Below are 15,101 nucleotides of genomic sequence, written 5' to 3'. Positions count from 1 at the left end.
GTCACTGTAAGCGGGAATGCCCAAAATACTTGGCGGATAAGAAGGATGGCGAAGTGAACAAAGTTATATTTGATATACACTCTACCAGTGTTCATAGTAACCCCAGGGTATTTGATACCGGTTCACTTGCTTAGATTAGTAACTCAAAACAACAGTTGCAAAATGAACAGAGACTAGTTAAGGGAGAGGTGACGATGTGTGTTGGAAGTGAGTCCAAGGTTGATACGATCACCATCACACACTCCCTCTACCTACGAGATTAGTGTTGAACCTAAAATAAATGTTATTTGGTGTTTGTGTTAACCATGAATATGATTAGATCATGTTTACTGCAATACAGTTATTCATTCAAGTCAAAGAATAATTGTTGTTATGTTTACATGAATTAAACCTTCTGTGGTCATACACCCAAGGTGAATGGTTTATTTAATCTCGATCGTAGTGATACACATATTCATAATATTGATGCCAAAAGATGCAAAGTTGATAATGATAGTGCAACAAACTTGTGGTACTGCCATTTAGGTCATATTAGTGTAAAGCACATGAAGAAACTCCATGCAGATGGGCTTTTGGAATCACTTGATTATGAATCATTTGATACTTGCGAACCATGCCTCATGGGCAAGATGACTAAAACTCTGTTCTCTGGGACAATGGAGCGAGCTAATGACTTATTGGAAATAATACATAGCGATGTATGTGGTCCCATGAGTGTTGAAGCTCCCAGCGGGTATCATTATTTTCTGACCGTCACAAATGATTTGGGAAAATATGGGTATATCTACTTAATGAAACACAAGTCTGAAATGTTCAAAGAATTTAGTGAAGTGGAGAATCATCGTAACAAGAAAATATAGTTTCTACGATCTGATCTTAGAAGCGAATATTTGATTTACGAGTTTTTCCTTCATTTAAAACAACGTGGAATAGTTTCACAACTCACGCCATAGATTGGAGACTTGCGTGTATGTCCTACTGGATTGATACCTTGGTTTTCAAAACTTAGGGAAATACTTACCTCTACTTTTTTGCATCACCCTTTCCTCTTGAAGGGAAAAACCAACGCAAGCTCTAGATGTAGCACCCGGTTACACTCACTGCTGACTGACACGTGCATTGCTGGGTCATGTATGCCTGTCCCCGTAAGTTTGTTGCCACCTTTGATTTACGACTAGTCATGTCGGCCCGAGTTATCTGTGAGGTGGATGCTATTGGCACAATCATATACGTGAGGCAAAAGGCCAAACTGTCTCGGCCTAGGTAAGGCTGCAGCCATGGGAATACCGTGCGTGAGGCCAGAAAGTGGTATGATGTGTTACATGCTAGATCGTGTGACTTAGGATCGGGGTCCTGACATGATGCCCATGAGGAGGACCTTGTGTCGGTTCTATATCCGACATATCTCGAAGTAGGGGTCCTAAGCTAGGCATCTTGGAGCAATGGTCGTTGACACGGGATTTTACCCAGGTTTGGGATCTCTCGAAGAGATAATACCCTATGTCCTGATTTTGATTGTATTCATATGGGGTGTATTACAGAGTAAATGTATCTACCATGAGATTGTTATAATGAATATGAGATCATCTATTGACTAGCCTGGCCCCGATTTATATAATACACCGGAGGCCTAGGGTTTAGGAGAGTCCTCGGCTTGGGCGCCAAGTCTTCTGGAGTCTTCCTTGTATGCATCATGGGCTGCCAAAAGTGGCCCATGAGAGAACCACCATGGGTGTGCTCGGTCCGATCCACCTGTCAGGAGAAGACGTGGTGAGAACCCCCTAGTCCAGGACACCGTCAGTAGCCCCGTGAACCGGTCTTCAAGTTGGGGACGCTCCTCGGTTCTTCCAAACTGTTCCTCATCTTCGGCCGTCGGTCTTGAAAACTGGTTCAACAAATCTACCCATCTTTAATCTTGAGGATTGCCGAGCAAAATCCGAAGAGTTTAGAAGTCGGGCATCCGAGGAGCCCATTAAGTATTCGGCCTTTATCAATGCCTTGTTATTTTTTACGCCACACCTCGGGTTTGAAGTGTTTGCTGTGCAGCAGTGTCCTCTTGTGTACAAGCTCCAACGCTAGACTGCATCCGAGGTGTCTTTTTGCTGCCGAGCTCCGATGCCGACCTGCATATCAGCTGTATTTTTGCAGCTGAGTGATAACCCACAAGTGTAGGGGATCGCAAAAGTTTTTGAGGGTAAAGTACTCAACCCAAACTTATAGATTCGACACAAGGGGAGCCAAAGAATAATTGAAGGTATTAGCAGCTGAGTTGTCAAATCAACGACAATCAAAGATCAATTATCTGCAGCAAAGTGATCACTAGCAAAGTAGTTTGATAGTTTTGATAGCAGTGACAGTAGCAATAGTAAGAGTAACAGTGATAGCAGTAATTTTGTAGAAAGTGTAACAGTGATGATAGCAGTAGTAACTTAGCAGTAACAACATAGAAACATTCGTAGGCATTGGATCGATGACTTGTTGGATGATATTCATCATAAGACAGTTATAACCTAGGGCGATACGACACTAGCTCCAATTCATCGATATAATGTTGGCATGTATTCCGTAAATAGTCATACGTGCTTTATTAAAAAACATGTATGACATCTTTTGTCCTACCCTCCTGTGGCAACGGGGTCCATATTGGAAACTAAGTGATATTAAGGCCTCCTTTGAATAGAGAACCAGAACAAAGCATTAACACATAGTGAATACATGAACTCCTCAAACTACGACCATCACCGGGAGTGGGCCCGATTATTGTCACACCGGGGTTGCTGAATTATAACACGTAGTAGGTGACTATAACTTGCTAGATCGGGTCTAGAACATGGATATAATGATGAATTCATAAACGGTTCAGATCTGAAATCATGGCACCAGTACCCAAAGTGACAAGCATTAAGCATGGAAAAATCGTAGCAACATCAATCTAAGAACATAGTGGATACTAGGGATCGGGCCCTAACAAAACTAACTCGATTACATGATGAATCTCCTCCAACTCCTCAACGACCAACGAGCCTATGAAGAAATTACTCACTCCCGGTGGGGAGCATCATGGAATTGGCGATGGAGAACGGTTGGTGATGACGAAGAACATAGATCCCCATCTCAGGAGCCCAAAATGGACTCCAGATTTGCCCTCTTGAGGAAGAACGGGGCTTGGCAGCGGCTCCGTCTCATGGATCGTGATAATTCTTTCTCCCTTATTTTTTCTCCAAAAATAGGAATTTATAGTGTCAGGGTTGAGGTCTTCGGGGCCACCAGGTGGGTACAACCCACCTGGGCGTGCCAGGAGAGGGGGGAGGGCCCTGGTGGGTTCTGCGCACCCAGGGACCCCTCTCAAGTAGGTCTTGGCTCCAGAAATTCTTATATATCATATAAAAATTCTTCAAAAAGTTTCGTTCCATTCCGAGAACTTTTATTTATGCACAAAAACAACACCATGGTAGTTCTGCTGAAAACAACGTTAGTCCGTGGTTAGTTTCCTTCGAATCATGCAAATTAGAATTTAAAACAAGAGGAAAAGCTTGAGAAAAAGTAGATACGTTGGAGACGTATCACCGAGCTGCAATGTCAAGCTGCATCTGAGGTGTCATAGATCACCTTGGTTCGAAAAAGTTGAAGGAGTTCAGCCGAGCTTAATGCCAGAAATGCCCTGTAACACCGTCGATGCGACTATAGCTCCCACGTGTCGAGGCACGACTTAGAGACATAATCACATTGAAGGCATATGTCGCAAGTAAGGTAATCTTTACACATCACATGTAATATAATAATAAATGGGAGATAACATAGTTGGCTTACACTCGCCACGTCAATCAAGGTACATAAATAACATTACATCATCCAAACACTCATGGCCCGACTACGGCGCCAAAATAAAAGATAACCCAACATGCGACACGGTCCCGATCACCCCCAACTGGGCACCACTACTGATCGTCAGGAAAGGAAACATAATAACGCGGAGAGTCCTCGTCGAACTCCCACTTGAGCTCGAGCGCGTCACCTGGAGAGGAATCATCAGGCCCTGCATCTGGTGTAATAGTAAACTGTGAGCCACAGGGACTCAGCAATCTCGCACCCTCACGATCAAGACTATTTAAGCTTATGGGTAAGGCAAGGTAAATATAAGTGGAGCTGCAGCAAGCGACTAGCATATATGGTGGCTAACCTGTTCGCAAAAGAGAGCGAGAAGAGGAGGCAAAGCGCGAGCGAGAAACTAGAGAGCAACCTGCGCAAGCATTACTCCAACAACGTGTCCACTTCCCGGACTCCGCCGAGAAGAGGCCATCACGGTAACACACTCAGTTGATTCATTTTAATTAAGTTAAGGTTCAAGTTATCTACAACCGGACATTAACAAATTCCCATCTGCCCATAACCGCGGGCACGGCTTTCGAAAGTTCAAATCCCTGCAGGGGAGTCCCAACTTAGCCCATGACAAGCTCTCACGGTCAACGAAGGAATAGACCTCCTCCCAAGACGTTCCGGTCAGACAAGGTATCTCGGTTCTTCAAGACACTTCGACAGGTTAAAACAAGACCAGCAACACCGCCCGAATGTGCTGACAAATCCCGATAGGAGCTGCACATATCTCTTTCTCAGGGCACACTCAGATTGTCTTAGGTACGGGTAGGCCAGCCCAGAGTTGCCCCTGGTGGCCACCGGCAGCTGACAGGTGGACTAACACTCAGAGGAGCACTGGCCTAGGGGGGTTTAAATAAGATGACCCTCAGGCTCCGGAAACCCAAGGGAAAAAGAGGCTAGGTGGCAAATGGTAAAACCAAGGTTGGGCATTGCTGGAAAAGCTTTAATCAAGGCGAACTATCAAGGGGTTCCCATTATAACCCAACCGCGTAAGGAACGCAAAATCTGGGAACATAACACCGATATGACGGAAACTAGGGCGGCAAGAGTGGAACAAAACACTAGGCGAGAGGCCGAGGCTTCCACCCTTTACCAAGTATATAGATGCATTAATATAACAAGATAATATAATGATATCCCAACAAGTAAATAAAGGTTCCAACAAGGAACGGCCTCCAATCTTCACCTGCAACTAGCAACGCTATAAGAGGGGCTGAGCAAAGCGGTAACATAGCCAATCAACGGTTTGCTAGGACAAGGTGGGTTAGAGGTTTGACATGGCAATTTGGGAGGCTTGAAAGCAAGTGGTAGGCATCGTAGCATTGGCATAGCAAAAGAGCGAGCAAATCTAGCATAGCAAAGATAGTAGTGATTTCGAGGGTATGATCATCTTGCCTGCACAGTTGTCAGAGTTGACTGGATCCTCAAAAGAAAACTCAACGGGCTCCTCGTTAGCGAACTCGTCTCCCGGCTCTACCCAAACAAGACAAACAAGCAACAAGGACACAATCAACCACGTGCAATGATCAAACAATGTGATGCAAGGATGGTATGCTATGCGGGATGCGATGCGGGATGCATATGCAAGATTTGACAGGAAATGCAAGATCCTGGCCTCAACATGGAAATCCAAGTGTGCCACTGGAAAGATGAGATGAAATCGCTTGAAAACGATATAAAGATCACCGGAATCGGAGTTACGGTTTGGAAATGGCAAGCGATTCAATTATGACACCGGTCTGCGATTTACAGCAAGTGGTCATCTAAATGCAATGAGATGAACAAGATACAGCACCCAAACATGACAACAAAATACATGTCAGGGCTGAATTCAAGATGCTTAACAAAAGTCTAGCACTGAGCTACGGCCAATTCATCCATTAACAGGTTCAAACAAGCATGGCAAAAATGCATATGGCAAACAGATCTCAGACTTAGTGAAATTAACACTTGTCTGGAATTTCAGATCAGGTAGCCCTCTTCGGAGCAACAAAACTACATGCTACAGGACCTGAACATGGAAAAGTAAAGCATGGCATGGAGCTACTCAAAGATCTTAACAAAAGTACCTTAGTGACCTTAAGCCAAAAGGGATCAGAAAATACAATTGCAAGCATGTGAACATGGCAAAAAACATAATCAGATCACAAACTTAGTGAAAACTGGAGCATGCTGAAAACAGATATCAAGTAGGCATGTTTACGAGCTCGATGCACTCACTACGGAGCAAGTCATGATAAACTAAGAATAAGCCCATCAAGAATACACAAAATGCAAGCTAGACATGGCAAGAACAATAGCATAGCATACACGGATCAACTACAACATCATCGGCAAAATTGCAAACAAGTTGACAATCTGCCCAGATTCACAAAGTAGCAAAAATAGAGCTCGATTGACTCAAGCTAGGGTGCTCCATAATTGCAAACAAAGACATGGATGGATTGAGCACTACAAGATTAACATAACACCCTTACTGATTATCCTCAAAAGAGGCACGGAACAATCGGAAACAACAAGAACATATGGCCATATGAAATAAACAGATCAAGGACTTAGTGAAATTGCTAAGTCCCTGAAATCAGCACTACCAAGTGCCCCACTTCGCAAGCTTGTGCTAGTCACCACACACATCACAAAAATACATGGGTTGCACCTCTGGAAAGATGACAAAACCCTTAACAAAACATATGTAGAGCTCATGGGCAGATCATGCACACAATAATCATGGCAAAAATGACAAATATAGAAATGGAGTAGCAGATCTGATAATTATCTCAGGTAGGCCTCTTCTAACAGCATTTCGGGCATCAAGATGAACTCAAATGAAAACGATGCAATGGAATGAAATGATGTACTCTCTGATATGAACATTTTGATATGCTATATGCCCAAAACGGAGCTACGGATGAGGAGATACGATGCTATGAACATGAGCACATGGATCTGCAATCTCAGGACTTAGGAAAAAATCGAGGCCAACCCTAGGGTTAGCCCGGATCTGGATCTGGCGCACGCCGACCGAGGCAAGTCCGGCGAGCTCGTCGGGGAGGCAGGCCGGCAGCTTGCCGGAGAGGAGAGGAGGCCGGGCGGCGGGGCGGCGGACCCGGCAGCGGGGCGGCAAGGCGACGATGGCGCCGCGGTGGTCGGCGAAGGTGGCGGCGTCGGGCGCGCGGGGCGGCCGGAGAGGCGGCCGGAGCGGGCGGCGGTGGCGGCCGTCGACGCCGGCGAGGGGCGCGACGATGGCGGCGGCAGCGCAAGGGACCGGCGACGGGGAAGAGGAGGCGCGGGGCGGCGCTGGCTCTTCGGGCCGAGAGGGCCGGACGCGGGCCCCGCGGGCCCTGGCGGCGGCGGAGTGGGCGCCCGGGCGGGCGAATCAGACGGCGACAAGTGGCGGCGGCGGGATTTTTGTCCGGTCGCGAGGAGAGGGAGAGATCTAGGGTTTGCCTCGAAAATTTCAGGGAGTGATCTTTAAATAGAGGTGGAGGGAGCTAGGAGAGTCCAAATGAGGTGCGGTTTTCGGCCACGCGATCGTGATCGAATGCTCTAGATGATGGAGCAGGTTTCGGTGGGTTTTGGGCCAAATTGGAGGGGTGTTGGGCTGCAACACACACGAGGCCTTTTTGGTCCGTCGGTTAACCGTTGGAGTATCAAACGAAGTCCAAATGATACGAAACTTGACAGGCGGTCTACCGGTAGTAAACCAAGGCCGCATGGCAACTCTCGGTCCAATCCGGAAATGTTTAATCCCCACACACGAAAGAAAGGTAGAAATGACCACCGGAGGAGAACGAAGCGCCGGAATGCAAAACGGACAACGGGGAAAATGCTCGAATGCATGAGATGAACACGTATGCAAATGCAATGCACATGACAACAACACACGGAGACAAAAACCCAAACCCGAGAAAATAAAATAACTTAATGCCGGAAACGGCAAGAGTTGGAGTACAAATTGGGTAAGTTACATCCGGGGTGTTACAACACTCCACCACTACGAAAGGATCTCGTCCCGAGATCTAGGACTGAAAGAACGCCGGGTACTCAGAACGGAGGTGATCCTCGCGTTCCCAGGTAGCTTCACGGTCGGATTGATGTGACCACTTGACTTTGAGGAATTTGATTGACTTATTGCGAGTCTTGCGTTCTGTCTCTTCAAGAATAGCAACGGGGTGCTCACGATAGGAAAGATCTTCTTGGAGCTCAATGTCCTCGAAGTTGACGGTGCAGTCAGGAGTCTTGAAGCACTTTCGGAGCTGAGAGACATGGAACACATCATGAACATTTGCAAAGTTTGAAGGAAGCTCGAGTTGATAGGCGAGATCGCCTCTCTTGCTGACAATCTTGAAAGGTCCCACATATCTAGGGCAAGCTTCCCTTTGATACCGAAGCGACGAGTACCTTTCATAGGAGAGACACGGAGGTACACATGATCTCCGATCTCGAAAGCCAAATCACGGTGCTTACTATCATAGTGGCTCTTCTAACGGGATTGGGCTGCTTTGAGGTTATCACGAATGACTTTGCACATTTCCTCTGCCTCTGTGATTAAGTCATTACCCAAAAGCTGACGTTCACCGGTTTCAGACCAGTTGAGAGGGGTACGGCACTTCCTGCCATACAGAATTTCAAAAGGGGCCTTGCCCGAACTTGCTTGGAAACTGTTGTTGTAGGAGAATTCAGGATAAGGAAGACAATCCTCCTAGTTCATGCCGAAGGAGATCACACAAGCCCTGAGCATATCTTCAAGAATCTGGTTGACACGCTCGACTTGACCGCTAGTTTGAGGATGGAAAGCTATGCTGAAGTGGATGTTGGTGCCCATGGCCTTCTGAAAAGAATCCCAAAACTTGGAGGTAAAGATGCTGCCACGGTCTGAAGATATCACTTGTGGAATACCGTGCAAAGAGACAATTCGAGAGGTATAGAGTTCCGCCAATTGAGCTGCAGTGATCGACTCTTTGATAGGCAGAAAATGAGCCACTTCGGTGAGTTTGTCGATGAAAACGAATATTGCATCTTGCCACGCTTGGACTTTGGAAACCCAGTCACGAAGTCCATTTCAATGTGGTCAAACTTTCATTCTGGAATGGCAAGAGGTTGGAGGAGACCAGCTGGCCTTTGGTGTTCTGCCTTCACTCTTCTGCAGACATCACATTCATTCACGAATTGAGCAATCCTGCGCTTCATTCGAGTCCACCAATAAGCCTGCTTAAGATCCTGATACATCTTCATGCTCCCAGGGTGGATGGAGAGGAGAGAATTGTGAGCCTCGTTCATGATCACTTTATGGAGTTCACCTTTGGGCACAACAATACGATCCTCGAAGAAGAGAGTGTCCTTGTCATCAAGACGGTAGCACTTGTACTTGGGTTGACTCTTGGCAATCCCAATCTTCACGTTTTTCACCATAGCATCAAGAAGCTGGGCTTGGCGAATCTGATCTTCTAAGGTAGGAGAGACTTGAAGGTTGGCGAGGAAACCTTGAGGAACAACTTGCAGATTAAGTTTGCTGTAGTGACCAGACCTCAAACAGTCTGATCTCTGTGCTCCGGTGTCATCCCTGGATCAGTAATGCTGACACCACACAATACTCGGAGGATTTATAGCAGAGTAGCAATCACACACTTATTACATCGAGTGTCTCAAAAGAGAACTTATTACAATAAATATGGCTTAAGGCCATCTAGTGACGTTAACAGCGGAAGGCTTGGAAGATAAGTGAGTCCATCAACTCCAACGGCATCACTGAGTATAGAACCACGACCTAAAAACTCCTTAATCGTCATCTGAAAAGTCTGCAACATTAACGTTGCAGCCCGAAAACGGGTCAGCACATGGAATATGCTGGCAAGGTAACACATAGAGAGTAATGGAATGCAACAACTATACTATATGCATATTTGGCTGGTGGAAAGCTCTATGGTTACAGTTTTTGCGTAAAGCCAATTTTTCCCTACTTCAAAGGAATAAGATTAATTACTACCATGGTGGTTGTTAAACATTGAGAATGGTTGACAGCATTCTCAATCCCAATTAAGTAACATCATTAAAACCCATCAAAATTAATTTAGAGTAACATGTTGAGATTCACATGATAATCCAGGTACTAGATACTCAAGATGTCCATAACCGGGGACACGGCTAACCATGATTAGTTTGTTACACTCTGCAGAGGTTTGCGCACTTTTCCCCACAAGACTCGATCGCCTTCGTTTGGTTTCTCGCACTACAGGGTGTTTGAGAAGACGGATGACCGAGACACAGTCTTTCAGAAGCGCTAGCACCTTACGACGGATAGATCGGTACACCTACTTTCCCCTACATCTGCTAGTCTACCCTGTAAGAGTTCGCACAACTTAGTCAACTATGCGAGAGCCCATAATGGCTTGTGGCTGCACACGGAAGTTTCTAGCATGACTAATCTCATGATCCCTTTAGGCCTGGGTGGCGGTCGAAATAAAAACAGGCAAGTCCTGGAAACCCCAGGTGCCTCAATCCACCCAGATGTGTGTTAGGTTGCCACCTTAGATAAACCCTTAATTATCAATCTCACATCTGTCATGGATATCACTCACCCAATCCACGTCTACTAGCACAGCATGGCATAATAAGCAAACGTAGAAGTAACTCCCAAAGGTTTGATAATAAACAGGTAATAGGTACTACCTCATCTACTTCCCATCCCACAATTTAATTAGATCCTAATCATGCAATGTGTGAGGATTGATCTAATGCAATAAAACTGGGTTGTAGAAAAGGTATGATCAAAGTGTTACTTGCCTTGCTGATGATCCGCGAAACCTAGAGATTCAACGTAACAAGCGGCGCACTCCGGGTATTCTATCACAGACAAACAACAAGCATACAATAAGTACTCATCTAATGCACAGGTAAAACTCAAATAGAAGATCTAACCAGAAAGTTCAACTTAAGAACTCCGGTTGGCAAAAAGAATCAAATCGAACGAAGCAAAAGAAATCAAACGGTGAAAGAAAACAACTTCGTTCTAGTAATCTGGATCTAGGGCAAATTTTATAGTAGCAAAAACTTGTTTACGTTGATTATTCGGAAAGAGGGTTTCGAGACGAAACTCCAGGCGCTTGAATCGTCTGATTCCGATAAACGAGCGAAAAGTTATACTAAAACGAAAATCGGATCAGAAATCGCGATCAGAAAATAACCGCGAAAAATCCGACGAAAAAGAAAAAAACGACGAACAGAATTTTTTTTCCTTTTTTTTAAAAAAAACATCACGGAAAACGAGGCGGCGGCGAACCGCGAAACGCGCGCGGCGGCGGCGGTGGCGGCGGCGGCTAGAGGCGGCGGCGGCTAGGGTTTCGGTGGCGGTGGGCTGGCTCTCGGCCGGGCCTCGGGCGCTATATAAAGGCCCCGGCCAGGGGAGTCCTGGCCGAGTACGGCCTGTAGTCGGTTACGCGTTTTTTTTAATTCCGCTCTAAACGGACTCCAAAAAGAAATACTAAACGGACTCCAAAAATAAAAAGAAATACTAAATGGACTCCAAAAATCATGAAATAAATTTTGCGGGGTTCCTAAAATCAAGCCTGATAAAGTGAACATTTATCTGGGCCCAAACTACAACTTTGAAAAACGCGCATTTTTCCTAAATTCAATTAAAAATACCGAAAAACTCCGAAATAAATCTTATTTTAGTTTTTTATTAAATCCTCAATATTTCTATATTTTGGGAAAGTCGTTTTATTCCCTCTCTCATATTTTTGTAATAGAAATAATTGATGAAAAAATAAATAAAATCAAATGATCCTGTTTACATAATTTGAGAAACTCAAATATGTAAATAATGAAATCCCGAACTCTCTCCGTGGGTCCTTGAGTTGCTTAGGATTTTCTAGGATCAAAACCAAAGGCAAAATAAAATATGATATGCATGATGATCTAATGTATAACATTCCAAATTGAAAATTTGGGATGTTACAAACCTACCCCCCTTAAGATGAATCTCGCCCTCGAGATTCGGGTTGGCTAGAAAATAGGTGAGGGTGGTCTTTGAGCAAATCTTCCTCTCGCTCCCAGGTGGCTTCATCCTCTGTGTGGTGGCTCCACTGAACTTTGCAAAACTTGATAACCTTGCTGCGAGTAACTTGACTGGCAAACTCGAGGATCTTGACCGGTTTCTCCTCATAGGTCAAATTGTTATCCAACTGAATTGCTTCCAATGGCACTGTGTCTCTCAAAGTTATGTCAGTCATCTCCGCGTGACACTTCTTCAACTGAGAAACGTGGAACACATCATGCACTCCTGCCAATCCTTCTGGCAATTCCAACTTGTAGGCCACTTCTCCCATACGCTCCAAGACTCGATATGGTCCTACAAATCGTGGCGCTAACTTCCCCTTAACTCCAAAACCGCTTAATCCCTCGAAGTGGGGATACTCGAAGATAAACTCTGTCTCCAACTTCGTAAACTGTCTCCTTGCGTTTAGAATCTGCGTAGCTCTTCTGCCTGGACTGGGCTACCTTGAGCCTATCGCGAATCAACTTCACCTTCTATTCAGACTCCTTAATCAGATCTGGTCCAAACAACTGGCGGTCTCCAACTTCGTCCCATGACAACGGTGTCCTGCACCTCCTTCCTTACAAAGCTTCAAAAGGTGTCATCTTCAAACTGGTCTGATAGCTATTATTGTAAGAGAACTCTGCATATGGCAAATTATCGTCCCAACTAGATCCATAATCTAGCGCACAAGCTCTTAACATATCCTCCAAAATCTGATTGACTCTCTCGGTCTGTCCATCTGTCTGCGGGTGAAAAGCTGTACTAAATTCTAACCTAGTACCCAAAGTCTCATGCAACTGCTTCCAGAACTTTGAGGTAAACTGGGTTCCTCTATTTGATATGATGCTCCTCGGAACTCCATGCAAACATACGATCCTGGTCATGTATATCTTTGCCAACTTAGCATTGGTGTAAGTGGTCTTTACTGGGATGAAATGAGCTACCTTCGTCAATCGATCGACTACAACCCAAATCAAGTCATAGCATGAACGAGTCCTTGGTAATCCCATGATAAAATCCATTCCTAGCTTATCCCACTTCCATTTGGGTATCGGCAATGGTTGCAACAATCCTGCTGGCTTCTGATGCTCTGCCTTTACTCGCTGACATACGTCACAAACTGCTACATACTCCGCTATATCCTTGTTCATTCCAGTCCACTAGAAAATATCCTTCAAATCCAAATACATCTTGGTATTTCCTGGGTGAATCGAATACGGTGAATCATGTGCCTCTTGCAGAATCAACTTCCTGATTTCTAGGTTATTGGGCACGTAAACACGGTCTTCAAACCATAGGGTGTCGTGCTCATCCTCACGAAATCCTTTAGCTTTTCCTTTGCTCAGTTTATCCTTTATAGCGGCAATCTCTTTGTCAGTTTTCTGAGCTTCTCTGATTCTATCCATCAAAGTTGACTGAATTTCCAACGTTGCTACATAGCCTCTCGGAACTATTTCCAAACATAGTTCACTAAAATTTTCTGCTAACTCCTTGGGTATTTCTCCCGTCATTAACATATTGACATGACTCTTGCGGCTTAATGCATCAGCTACTACATTAGCTTTTCCGGGATGATAATGCAATTTCATATCATAATCCTTGATAAGCTCCAACCATCTCCTTTGTCTGAGGTCCAACTCCTTCTGCGTGAAAATGTACTTCAAACTCTTATGATCCGTGTACACCTCACAATGATTTCCAATGAGGAAATGTCTCCATGTCTTCAATGCATGCACTACGGCTGCTAACTCCAAATCATGTGTGGCATAATTCAATTCGTGAGGCTTCAGTTGTCGTGAAGCATACGAAACAACTCTTCCTTCCTGCATAAGCACTGCTCCAAGTCCTCGACGTGAAGCGTCGCAATACACCTCATAATCCTTGGTTTGATCTGGCAAAATCAACACTGGTGAGGTAACCAAACGTTTCTTCAATTCCTGAAAACTTGCCTCACACTCCTCAGTCCATTTGAACTTAGTATCCTTCTTCAGCAACTCCATCATAGGTTTTGCAATCTTTGAGAAATTCTCAATAAACCTCCAGTAGTATCCTGCGAGTCCAAGAAAACTCCGGATCTCTCCAACTGTTGTTGGTGCTTCCCACTTGGTCACAGTTTCAACTTTAGCGGGATCTACTGCTATACCTTCTCCAGATATAACGTGTCCGAGGAATCCTACTTCCTTCAACCAAAACTCACATTTGCTGAACTTGGCATATAATTGATGTTCTCTGAGCTTTCCAAGTACCAAACGCAAATGTTCCTTATGTTCCTCTTCATTCTTTGAATAAACCAGGATATCATCAATGAACACTACGACGAACTTATCCAAAAACTCCATAAACACTTTGTTCATCATGTTCATAAAATAGGCAGGTGTGTTAGTCAGTCCAAATGACATAACGGTATACTCATATAGTCCATATCTTGTGGTGAATGCTGTCTTCAGGATATCCTATTCTCGAATCTTCAACTGATGGTACCCTGATCGCAAATCGATCTTGGAAAACACTTTAGCTCCTTGCAATCGATAAAACAGATCATTGATCATTGGTAGCGGGTACTTGTTCTTGATTGTTACTTTGTTCAATCCTCGATAGTCAACAACCATCCTTAACGATCCATCCTTCTTCTCCACTAGAAGTACTGGTGATCCCCAAGGCAAAGAACTTGGGTGAATATATCCCTTATCCAGTAACTCCTTAATCTGCTTCTTAATTTCCACCAAATCTTTTGCTGGCATCCTATATGGTCTCTTCGATATTGGCCCAGTGCCTGGCAAAAGCTCAATCAAAAACTCAATGTCTCTATCCAGTGGCATGCCTGGCAACTCTTCGGGAAATACATCAGGAAAATCCTTTACCACTGGTACTTCCTCCTGCACCACTCCTGATAAGGAATTTACTTGTGTCCTGTTTGGCACATGTCGGGATACATACTTGATCCTTCTTCCTTCTGGCGTTGTGAGCAAAATTGTCTTACTGGCGCAATTGATGTTTCCCCCATACATCGACAGCCAATCCATACCAAGAATCACATCCAGACCTTGGGATTCCAAAATAATTAAATCCGTTGGGAAAACATGTCTTCCTATGCTTAATGGCACTTGAAAACATCCTTGACTGGCCATGTACTCCGCTCCTGGTGAGCTTACTAGCATAGGTGTTTTAAGAATCCTAGTGGGCAAGC

Source organism: Triticum urartu, chromosome 4A (genome assembly GCF_056163025.1).
Source record: "Triticum urartu cultivar PI428250 chromosome 4A, HENAU_Tu73, whole genome shotgun sequence".
Classification (NCBI taxonomy): domain Eukaryota; kingdom Viridiplantae; phylum Streptophyta; class Magnoliopsida; order Poales; family Poaceae; genus Triticum; species Triticum urartu.
Note: the sequence above shows the minus strand (reverse complement) of the source record.